The following is a 12,238-nucleotide window of genomic DNA, read 5'->3' on the forward strand; positions in this document are numbered from 1 at the left end:
TCGTCAATTACCTTGCAGTAACATGTGCCAGCTTTTTGAAAAGGAGCACACCCGCTGTCTGCAAGACATGGTCAGTCAGTGATTCGGTTTGTGTACTGAATAAACTCCACAAAACAGGAACTCTAATTGGCTCAATTCCGCCCCTCTCTCTGCCATGGCATCAGTCAGTGATTCTAACACTGAACGTACTAGTACAGTAAAAAGGAGACCTGTGAGAGTGGCAGCTCTTCAAGCACACCCTTGTTTCATGTCTTGAAGTAGGAAATAGTGGCAACTATTGTATTTAAAGGGACAGCTTTGATCTTTTGAAGTGGGGTTGTATGAGGTACTTACCCACAGTCAGTGTGTCACCTGCAGTAGATGACGGTCTGCACGTTCCCAGGTTGGAGAAGCTGAGGCTTGAATGAATGTATGTATTGCTGCAGATGGGGACTGACACAAAACATATTTTAACCATATAAAAAAAGGCCCACCTTAAAAATGTTATACCCCTTTATGTGACACAATTCTTTGTCAGCCATAGAACTCAACTGTATTCTGCAGCAGTACACAAAGCATGCAAGTGCTATTATATTATATAATTGTATATAAGTGCGTATCCGTAGGAAAATGGAAGTTCTCGGGTTTAAGAAAAAGTAGTGCCAAATGAAACGGCTGTGGATAGCAACAAAAATCAGGGGACATATCCTGAATGTAGCATACACAAACTGGTATTACACTTTAAAGGTTGGCCTTTGTTTAGGTGGCAAAAAATGTTTTTTGCAGTCCCAGTTTGCAGCAATAAATTGATTTGTTTTCTGCCTGAATCATACGTCTGGTTCTCCAAACTGGGAATATACAGATCATCTACTGCAGGTCATTCAATGAACCAATTCTAATAATTCAGTTCACTGCAAAACACTGCTTTGCCCACCACAAGTACCATTCAATTACTCAACATTAAAATGTAGTATATAAAAATCTACAGCTAACACCTATTTGCATTATATGTTCTGTAAAACCAATAGATAACTAGGACTGCAAGCAGTACTGAACGGGCCCTCGCAGAGTGGAGCCGTCGGGGGAGGGCACGTAGGGCGCGGCGATGTGGGGTCAGTCCCTATGCATCCCAAATGGCGTGTCTCCTACCACTGTGCTCGTGGGAGGTATAAAACAAGTTACTTGCTGTAGCCAGCAGGGGGCGCTATGACTGTGTGTCAATATTGACACGTGGGTGTGTTCCGGGCTGAATCCTAATAACGTGTGTGAAATGTGGGACAGATTGGACAATGTATGGTCAAGTTATACAGTCTTGTGTGTTATGGCGAGACGCCATATTTTGCCGCCATGCCACGCCCACATAGTGTGACAGGCGGTAAAGATTTATATAACTTTTGATCCCAAAGCCCTTGTGATGGTATTGACCAAGTTTGAAATCAATGCGATGAAATCTGTTGGAGGAGTTTGGTAAAGTATGCAAATTGGTCATGTGATGAAAGGGGGCGTGGATATAGCATAAGGGGCGGGGATTTATGAAATATTGTTATGTAGAAGTGTTAAGGGATGGACTCTGATGAAGCATGAGAAGTTTGGACCAGATGGGACAAAGAATGGAGAAGTTATAACAATCTCGTGTTTTATGGATTTTATGGTTTTATTACATAGTTTGACCGTCGGTAAAGATTTATACAACTTTTGATCCCCAAGGCCTTGTGATGGTACTGACCAAGTTTGAAGAGAATTGGATGAAATCTGTAGGAGGAGTTCGTTAAATTATGCGAGGTGGAAATGGGCCAAAACAGCAGGAAACGCCATTTTCGATCCAAGATGGCCGACTTCCTGTACGTTTTAGTCTATGGGTTCTTGAGACTTTTTGGTGCGTCTTCCCATGATACATGTATGTCCCAAATTTCGTGTCTCTACGACATTCCTGTGCGAGGGGCTGAATTTTCTTTACTTTCAAGGGGGCGCTGTTGAGTCATTTTGCCACGCCCATTTCCCGCGACCACTAGAATACGTAAATTTCAGCGGAGATTTATGTGTATTCCAAATTTGATGGGGTTTTGAATATGATAAAGGCGTTTTGCAGGCGATTCATTTGGGAGAAGCGGAAGAATAATAATAGACGGACCAATTACAATAGGGTCTTCGCACCGTTAGTGCTCGGTCCCTAATAAATCTGTTGTCTCATATCAGTCAGGCTCCATGTTAAATCAGAGTTTTAGGATACATTAGGATGCCTTACAAAAGGCCTGTGATGATAATTACTATATCGTTCAATATATAAAATGGACACAATAGTTTTTCTGGACTCAATAGATTTTCATTAACATGTGCATTTGTCATAAGCCATCAACATTTTCGCCAGACTGCTTCTTTCCACACGGCAACCTCCGGGTCTGAGCAGTGAGGCAAACCTGGAAGTGCCTTAAGCTGCTTTCTGCCAAGAATTCCAACAGGGGGTGCTGACGGTGGTTGCAGAAACATTTTGGTCTTATCTAGCTCAATACAAAATGAGTCAACTTCTCACTTAATATATTACCTCAGAAAAAATTGTCATAACAACACTATGGTCTCAATTACTAGTAAACAATGTTCTTCAAGACAATATGATGTTCAGGGCAGACACTACCCAGACTAAAGGTGCCATGCTACTCCTATATATTGGACATGTTGTAACCATAGACTGTATATAAATAATGGACATAGTCACCATGACATCACCCATTGGTTTGTGGCCCGTTGGAAGCATCGAGTTCAGCTTGTTTCCGATACGGGGAGCAGACCATATCTGGACTGTGGAGGAGCGAGAGGGAACTGATCACTGACTACAGCCTCTCTACACCTCAACCTGACTGAGAGAAGCTGCTGCTAATTCATGTTAGCATTACCTGGAGCATTAACTCTAATGTTAGTTTTGGCTAGCAAAAAAAGAAAAACAAAATGTTTGTTACTTACCTAAGAAAACTGAGCAGCGACTCCTTGGAGTGTCTGTTAGTCCAACCAAACGCTGAACAAGACATTTTTACTTAACAAAACGTTCAAATAAACTGTCATTAAGTGAAAATACAGTGAAAGGGTCAAAGTTATGAGACCAAACCTCTAAATGTCATTTTTTTACATCTATAAAGTTAAATATAACTTTATTGACACGTTGCCGTGAATATGCATTGTTCTGCTTCTGATGACGGCTAGCCTTGTTAGTGACCTGTCAATCAAAGGTAGCCACGCCCCAAATCATACGATTCTTTATCTTCTTTTTTATTCTAAATGTGGCCATTATTAGAAGTCTTGAAGATTTATTTTTACTAGCGATTGAGACTATAGTGTTGTCCTAAAAAACATTCTGAGGTGATAAATCAAGTGGGAAGTTTTCAAATTTTGCATTGAAATGAATGGACAAATTTTTTTGCAGCCAAACTTGCGCCCCCTGCTTGAATTTTTAGTAGAATGCAGCTTAAGGCACTTCCTGGTTTGCCTCCTTGCTCAGACACGGAGGTTGCCGCCTTATTGTAACGCAGACTTTGTGCTTTTTGGGGTTTTCACTATTAAAAGTAATACTGCAAAAGTTTGACAGTCGGTAGGAATGGCCAAAAACTCTCCCAAACAGCTGTTTATATATTATTTATAAGATAAAAATAATTTATATTTATCTCTATTTTTGTTAACCGATCCTGAGTCCATTTTATTTGTTTTGATTGTAGTTTACTTATTCAAGTTTTACTTATGTAGGATATTTTAATATTTATTTTCCACATTACAATCCCAATGTTTTGGGAGAAGACGCCACCTTGCACCCTCACAAAGCTGAAAAAGTGTTTGTTTTTATCACATGAAAAGTTGACTATTTTACAGTAAAAATAGATATAAGGAAGAATAAAGGAAAGGAACATCTAGAAATGAATTCATGATTTATGTCCTGTTTGATTGAATAATTATATTAATCAGCTCTATCAACTTTCATTTAGTTAATCATACATTAATCATTGATTATGTATTACTTATTTATGTATACATTTATTTATACATTTTAAATGGGTCTCCTTACTGTTCTCTTTACTAAGAAACAGCGCCCCCAAGTAAAAACAGTAAAAACTTACAAACGGAGGAGAAGCAGCTTTTGGCTGCAGCTGCTCTAGTGTGTGCAGTGGTTTGCGGTTGCAGTGTGCAGTGGTTTGTGTTGGAAAAAAAAAAAGAAGAAAAAAGAAGAAAAGAAGTAAAACTCCTAGATTTACGAAAGACATTAAGTTTTTAGTCTGGGACTGTGTAAATCGTTTGGTGTAAGCCCAGCATTAGTGAGCTTTAGGATTTCACCTTTCCAAACATCGTTTGACTAGTTTTTTTTGTCCTTCATTACACTGAGCGAGAACCTAAAACAATTTGCTGCAGCCGGTGAGCTACTTTCTCCGGCTGCTGCCAATTAATCAAAGAGGCCAGTGGGAGGAGACGCCTACTCACTTCTCAGGCAACTCTCCGTCAGCTGGAAATCAGACTGGGGACTTTTATCTTACAAGCAAAAATTCAGCTCTTGTCTCATTTGACTGAATTTGACTGTGTTCTATCATCTGTCTGCTGAAGAGTCATAACGGCTTCTGAAGAGTATTGTTTTATTGTACATGCACCACAGTGCAAACGCTACTGACTATAAATGTATTAATTTTAGGGACAGACACGCTATCAACAGTTGGGTTACTTTCATGTCCGTTTTAAAACGCCGACGATATATGGGTCAATGACGTGATCTATCCCAGTGTCAGTTGGTGTAACCAGGTACTTTTTTTATTTTCTGTATATATACACAGGAAAATAAATGTGAACTAAAATGAGAAAAAATACAATCCACGTTTACATTGCAACACAATGGTATAGAACAAATTTTAAATAATTGGTCAAAACTTTAGGAAAAATAGGATCTGTTCTGCTCAATATTGACAAAATGTGTAAATGTAGAAATACAAAAAAATAATAATTTGATGTTTTTTTTTTTTTTTTTTAGAATTAAGTAATTATAAGTCTGTTGTAAATACAATGTAGGTGCCAACACTTATTTGTCACTGACCCATATACATTTATTTATATTAAAATTTTCCGAAATTACTGGCGCGAAACTGACGTTTAAACTGCGTCACATTACTGGAAGGAAAACCTCCGTGTGTTGTAGGCTGTAAACTTACTATCTTGTCAAAGAAATAAGTTAAAACACAGATGAACAATAGAAACGTCGACTGTCCTCCAACGGTCAACTTTACTTACCGCATCACCGCCTGTCACCTCTTAACATCTACCAGCTCCCACAGCGTCCGAAAAACCGATGCAAAAGCCTCATTAACAGCAAATTTTCCCTACACTGAATTTTCACTGAATAAAACTCCACTCGGGACGACTCTGGTAACATGGTTGTTATCTGTAAACAGCCATGGTTTGGAAGTAGGAAGCCGAAGTTGAATTTTCTCTAATATTCCCAGTGAACCGCAGTCCTCAGTGTGCTCATCTGTCCATGACTGAGTTTGTTGATGGTCTCAAAGTCTGATGGGGATGTGGGCGGGCCTGACTGGTTTTATGCTTTCAGCGTGAGCCCTGATTGGTCGGTTTGTCTTCTCTTTGGAAGGGGTGTGTTTCCCAGCTTTATGGTGATGGGAATCTAGTCTCTTTTCAGTGATCCGGATCATTTGTCTCAGCTCACCAAGAAGAGCCGGCTTTTTCGGCTCCCAAATGGCAAGAAAACTATGGCTGCGTCTCATCTCCCTTAATTTTCGCCTCGTCTATCCTCTATCCTCGCTTGAACCGGAAGTTCTTTCGCGGGCGCCATCTTTACGACCGTCCCAAAGCTCTTATTTGTGATCGGAGGATAGAGAATAGAGGATAGAGGAGGCATTGACTTATTGAATAGACGCAGCAGCTGATCGGACTGATCTTATACATCGCAACATCGCTGTAGTTTCATACCGAAGAAGACATACTGAAGACAGATCACAGATTAAACTAAAGTGTGTCACCACAAGTTTTATATTCTATATGATTCACCATGTAGTTAAAATCTATTTTATTGTGACTCTGAACAACAAAAACACCACAAACATATGTCTACATTTATAATAAATTAAGAGAGAAAGATCGCTCTAGAAGTTTTTTTTCCTTTTCGTGATCTGTTTTTTACGACGGCATATTAGGGCCATGTATTAAAAAATAAATAAATATGGACCCAGGGGAGAGGGACCCAGCCACCATGGCATGATTATAAACACATAACATGAGGTGATGGTACTACATCACCACATTTCATTCCTTTCTACCTGCGGGATGTCTCTTCTTCTCCATCACTCACTCTGTTTTGGGTGTTTTATCAGAGTGATCTGACTGACGCTCCCCTCCTCCTCGCGTTCACACGGAGCGATCTCTTTCAGACTTCCTCTGCTCCTTGCTTGACAGTTACAGTATGTAACGTTCGTCCAAACTTATTTCACAGCAGCAGGTTTATTGTTCCCAGCCTTCATTCCTCACGGGCATTCTCATGTGGTGCGTCTTTACGCGTGTCATGGAGCCGGGTTTATGGAATCTTTATTCATCTTTGAAGTGTGTGTGTGTGTGTGTGTGTGCTTGCATTTGTGGCACCGGAAGGACCCAGTGAGGCATGGACCAGTATTATCCCCCTCCCCTGGGTCTCTTTTTTTTTCATACTTGGCCCTAATAGTCGTCCTAATATATACAGAGGCAAATAACAATAAATAAATAATATGAAGGCATTCCAGTGCCCCTGAGCTGGACACAGTTCACAGTATAAATACACAATGGATGTTGTTATTCATGTGCAGGTGTTTGTTAAACAGAGAAAACACTTATTATTATTATTATTATTATTAGTGCATGTCTCCAGCTGTTAAAGCTACTGACAGCTGATCCAGCTGTGATCTGCTGCCGCCGTCATTAGAAACGGACGTCGCTTCACGTGACGCTCCGGAGGGAAGGACGTCCCATGTCTCTTAAAACGTTTCCCCTCTCCTCGCTTCCCTCACTTGCGTCTCTCCATGCATCCCCGGTGGGCGGGACTAAGATGCAAGTGAACGGCGCAAGTGAGGGACGCATGGATGCGAAATAGGGGTAATGGGATGCAGCCAATGACTTATAACTGTTAAAATTCAGCCAAATTTAGCGCTGTTTTGACTTGTGATTTGTATTTTCAATTAAATTAAATTAAATTAAATGCAATTCAATTCAATTCAATTCAATTCAATTCAATTCAATTCAATTGTATTTATCAGGCGGCAATCTCCGTGTCTGAGTATGGAGGCCAACCAGGAAGTGCCTTAAGCTGCAATCCACGAAAAATTCCAGCAGGGGGTGCTAAGTTTGGCTGCCCATTCATTTCAGTGCAAAATTGGAAAACTTCTCACTTGATTTATTACCTCAGAAAAAAATTTCAGGACAACACTACGGTCTCAATCACTAGTAAAAAATCATCTTCAAGACAATTTGATGTCAATAGTTCTAATAATGGCTCCATTTAGAAGAAAATAGAAGATAAAGAATCATATGATTTGGGGCGTGGCTACCTTTGATTGACAGGTCACTAACAAGGTGAGCCGTCATCAGGAGAGAAGCAGAGCAATGCGTATCCACAGCAACGTGTCAATAAAGTTATATATAATGTTTTAGAGATATGAAAAAGGACGTTTACTGATTTGGTCTCATAACTTTTGACCCTTTCAAACTGTATTTTCACAGGGGTAGTAGCTTTGTCTTTCTTAAGCAATGTAAATGATTATATTCCATGATGTCTCCCATGCTTTTATGCCTTTAATGTTTTTATGTTCTGTGTTTTGTATTTATTATGATCATTTGTTTGTTGTGTGACATTTTTAACTACTGAATGCAGAACAAATTGCCCCTTGGGGACAATAAAGATTTATCAAATCAAATCAAATCAAAATAGATGTCGTTGAACAGGGCAGATCAACAGAGTAGAATAGAGTAGATAGAGGTTGAAGGGGGAGAGGGAGGGAGGATAGGGAGAGATGGTAGAGAGGGAGAGAGACAGAAAGGAGCAGGAGTTGTGGGAGGAGACCGAGAGGAGCAGGAGTTGTGGGAGGAGACAGAGAGGAGTAGGAGTTGTGCCTATGTGTCAAATTAATAACAAAATGATCAATTTATAACAATGAACGACAGAACAATTCTCACCTATTTTTTGTTCAAACAATATCTTATTGTACACAAAAGGAACCCAGAATGTGGACATTGTATAATAGTTTATGTATGCAATAAAAGCTTGTGTAAATAATAGGGCTGCAACTAACGATTGTTTTCATTATCGATTAATCTGTCGATTATTTCAACATATATATATATTTATATTATATTTTTTATATTATTTCTGTCAGTGTCACTTTCTCAGCGCCTGTCTGTAGATTTAACAGTGAAAAACCATGACAGTAAAAGACCGTAAAATGATAAATGGGTTAATTCAATTTCAGTAACAATGAAACACCGTAAATGTATATATCAGCCAAAATAGTATTTTTTACATTTAAAAAAAATACATTACTCCACTGTAAATTGCACTGGCACTGTGTTTGTAGCAAAAATATACTGTAATATATATACAGGCCATCATTTTTGCATTTATTTTTGAAAAAATACTTTTTCTCGCTGTTAAATGTAATAAACACCATATCTCAATAACTTTTTTCATACATAATCCAGTGTTTCTATGAGAAAGATGATTCTGTTAGTGAACATGCGGGAACACATTGTAAATATGTTTACTGAGACTGGGATGTCTACACTCCAACCAAAATTCAAAACACCTGGAACTGGAAGAGTTAATAACCTTATTGGGGCTGAGATGGATAAACCAAAGGAAATAAAGGCAAAATGTATTATGAACTCTTGAATCTCGCACCCAACACATAGCCCATTACAAAAAAAACTAAAACTAATAAAAACTAAACTAAAACTTAACATTTTCAAAAACTAAAAACTAAACTAAAACTAGCAAACTCACTCTAAAAACTAACTAAAACTAACTGAGTTTTTAAAACAAAAATTCAAAACAAAATTAAAACTGAGACTAATAAAACCCCCAAAACGATTATAACCTTAATGTTGACTATGTAAAAGGATAGAAGTTATGATAATTAAAGGATTCTTTTTTTTTTTTTTTTTTTAAACAATAAGCCACTCCATTGCAAGATTAAATTACAATTTTTTGGGGAAATAATTGGTGCATATGTTTGTGTAGCCAGTGGTCCACTGCAATAAAAAGCATAAAGTGCACATTTAAATAAAAAATATCTTTAATAAAAAAACCTATGAAATAAAATAGGCCAATCTTTTTCTGAAATAAATGTATTTATATGAGAAAAGAATAACGAACAGTACAATATAATAGAACTAAATATGATAAACCCTAGTAAGGGTAGCATTTAAATATAAAGAAAGACAATTTTTTTTAACTATTTCGATATATGCGATATGGTCTAATTCCATATCACATTTAAAAATATATCAATACATCTTTTATATCGATATATCGCCCAGCCCTACTACCAAGGGATAATCAAATCAACAAACTAGAACTTTGTCCCTATCCATCCTATCTAGTGTGTTGTGGGGAGAAGCTGTTTGATCCTTTTCCTGACTCTATTCTTCAACTAGATTGTATTTTGGTAACATTTTTAATTCAAATCCAGGACAAGGCTGTGTTTCAAGAACTCTTCGTTGTCATCCACTGTTCTTAAAGATTTTCCTCAACACTGTACGTTATAGGTAGCATAGCTGTTAACTCTATGGAGTCTTGGGCTATTTTGTCCATTTTTGAATCCTTTTCATCCTGCCTGTATACACCACTTAAAAAAGCTTAACAATTTTGGTCATTTTGTGTATTTTTTAGTCATTATGTGTCTTTTTTGTCATTTTGTGTCTTTTTCGTGTCTTTTTTTGGTCATTTTGTCATTTTGTGTCTTTTTTTAGTAATTTTGTGTCTTTTTCTAGTCATTTTGTGTCTTTTTTTGTCATTTTGTGTCTTCTTTTGGTCATTTTGTGTCTTTCTTTTTCATTTTGTGTCTTTTTTTAGTCATTTTGTGTCTTTTTGGTCATTTTGTGCCTTTTTGTGTCTTTTGTAAGTCATTTTGTGTCTTTTTTTAGTCATTTTGTGTGTTTTTTAAGTCACTTTGTATCTTTCTTTTTCATTTTGTGTCTTTTTTAGTCATTTTGGTCATTTTGTGTCTTTTTTGGTAATTTTGTGTTTTTTTTAGTTGTTTTGTGTCTATTTTTAGTCATTTTGTGTCTGTCAAATCATTTTGTGTCTTTTTTAGTCATTTTTTAAAGTCATTTTGTGTCTTTTTTAGTCATTTTGTGGTTTTTTTAAGCCACATTGTGTCTTTCTTTTTCATTTTGTATCTTTTTTAGCCATTTTGAGTCTTTTTGGTCATTTTCCTGACTCTATTCTTCAACTAGATTGTATTTTGGTAAAATTTTTTATTCAAATCCAGGACAAGGCTGTGTTTCAAGAAGTCTTCGTTGTCATCCACTGTTCTTAAAGATTTTCCTCAACACTGTACGTTATAGGTAGCATAGCTGTTAACTCTATGGAGTCTTGGGCTATTTTGTCCATTTTTGAATCCTTTTCATCCTGCCTGTATACACCACTTAAAAAAGCGTAACAATTTTGGTCATTTTGTGTATTTTTTAGTAATTTTGTGTCTTTTTCTAGTCATTTTGTGTCTTTTTTTGTCATTTTGTGTCTTCTTTTGGTCATTTTGTGTCTTTCTTTTTCATTTTGTGTCTTTTTTTAGTCATTTTGTGTCTTTTTGGTCATTTTGTGCCTTTTTGTGTCTTTTTTGTCATTTTGTGTCTTTTTCGTGTCTTTTTTTGGTCATTTTGTCATTTTGTGTCTTTTTTTAGTAATTTTGTGTCTTTTTCTAGTCATTTTGTGTCTTTTTTGTCATTTTGTGTCTTCTTTTGGTCATTTTGTGTCTTTCTTTTTCATTTTGTGTCTTTTTTTAGTCATTTTGTGTCTTTTTGGTCATTTTGTGCCTTTTTGTGTCTTTTGTAAGTCATTTTGTGTCTTTTTTTAGTCATTTTGTGTGTTTTTTAAGTCACTTTGTATCTTTCTTTTTCATTTTGTGTCTTTTTTAGTCATTTTGGTCATTTTGTGTCTTTTTGGTCATTTTGTGTTTTTTTTAGTTGTTTTGTGTCTATTTTTAGTCATTTTGTGTCTTTTTTGTCATTTTGTGTCTGTCAAATCATTTTGTGTCTTTTTTAGTCATTTTGTGTCTTTTTTAAGTCATTTTGTGTCTTTTTTAGTCATTTTGTGTTTTTTTAAGCCACTTTGTGTCTTTCTTTTTCATTTTGTGTCTTTTTTTAGTCATTTTGAGTCTTTTTGGTCATTTTCCTGACTCTATTCTTCAACTAGATTGTATTTTGGTAACATTTTTTATTCAGATCCAGGACAAGGCTGTGTTTCAAGAAGTCTTCGTTGTCATCCACTGTTCTTAAAGATTTTCCTCAACACTGTACGTTATAGGTAGCATAGCTGTTAACTCTATGGAGTCTTGGGCTATTTTGTCCATTTAGTCATTTTGTGTCTTTTTTAAGTCATTTTGTGTCTTTTTTAGTCATTTTGTGTTTTTTTAAGCCACTTTGTGTCTTTCTTTTTCATTTTGTGTCTTTTTTAGTCATTTTGAGTCTTTTTGGTCATTTTGTGTCTTTTTTGGTCATTTTGTGTTTTTTTAGTTATTTTGTGTCTATTTTTAGTCATTTTGTGTGTTTTTTAAGTCACTTTGTATCTTTCTTTTTCATTTTGTGTCTTTTTTAGTCATTTTGGTCATTTTGTGTCTTTTTGGTCATTTTGTGTTTTTTTTAGTTGTTTTGTGTCTATTTTTAGTCATTTTGTGTCTTTTTTGTCATTTTGTGTCTGTCAAATCATTTTGTGTCTTTTTTAGTCATTTTGTGTCTTTTTTAAGTCATTTTGTGTCTTTTTTAGTCATTTTGTGTTTTTTTAAGCCACTTTGTGTCTTTCTTTTTCATTTTGTGTCTTTTTTTAGTCATTTTGAGTCTTTTTGGTCATTTTCCTGACTCTATTCTTCAACTAGATTGTATTTTGGTAACATTTTTTATTCAAATCCAGGACAAGGCTGTGTTTCAAGAAGTCTTCGTTGTCATCCACTGTTCTTAAAGATTTTCCTCAACACTGTACGTTATAGGTAGCATAGCTGTTAACTCTATGGAGTCTTGGGCTATTTTGTCCATTTAGTCATTTTGT

The 12,238-nt window shown here is 36.3% G+C and overlaps 1 protein-coding gene across 4 annotated transcripts in view; it reads right to left on the reverse strand.

The window, feature by feature from the left end:
• LOC131960500 (uncharacterized) overlaps nt 1-5,494 on the reverse strand; it is a 40,350-nt gene extending 34,856 nt beyond the window's left edge. For 3 of the 4 annotated variants that reach the window (XM_059325732.1, XM_059325734.1, XM_059325730.1), the window contains exon 1: nt 5,233-5,494. The gene's annotated coding sequence lies outside the window, so the exon portion shown is untranslated. Of the gene's footprint in view, nt 1-333; nt 433-5,232 lie in introns of all 4 variants that reach the window. The other variant, XM_059325733.1, reaches the window with a different exon arrangement.
• Between the last annotated feature and the right edge of the window lie 6,744 nt (nt 5,495-12,238).

Source organism: Centropristis striata, chromosome 22 (genome assembly GCF_030273125.1).
Source record: "Centropristis striata isolate RG_2023a ecotype Rhode Island chromosome 22, C.striata_1.0, whole genome shotgun sequence".
Classification (NCBI taxonomy): domain Eukaryota; kingdom Metazoa; phylum Chordata; class Actinopteri; order Perciformes; family Serranidae; genus Centropristis; species Centropristis striata.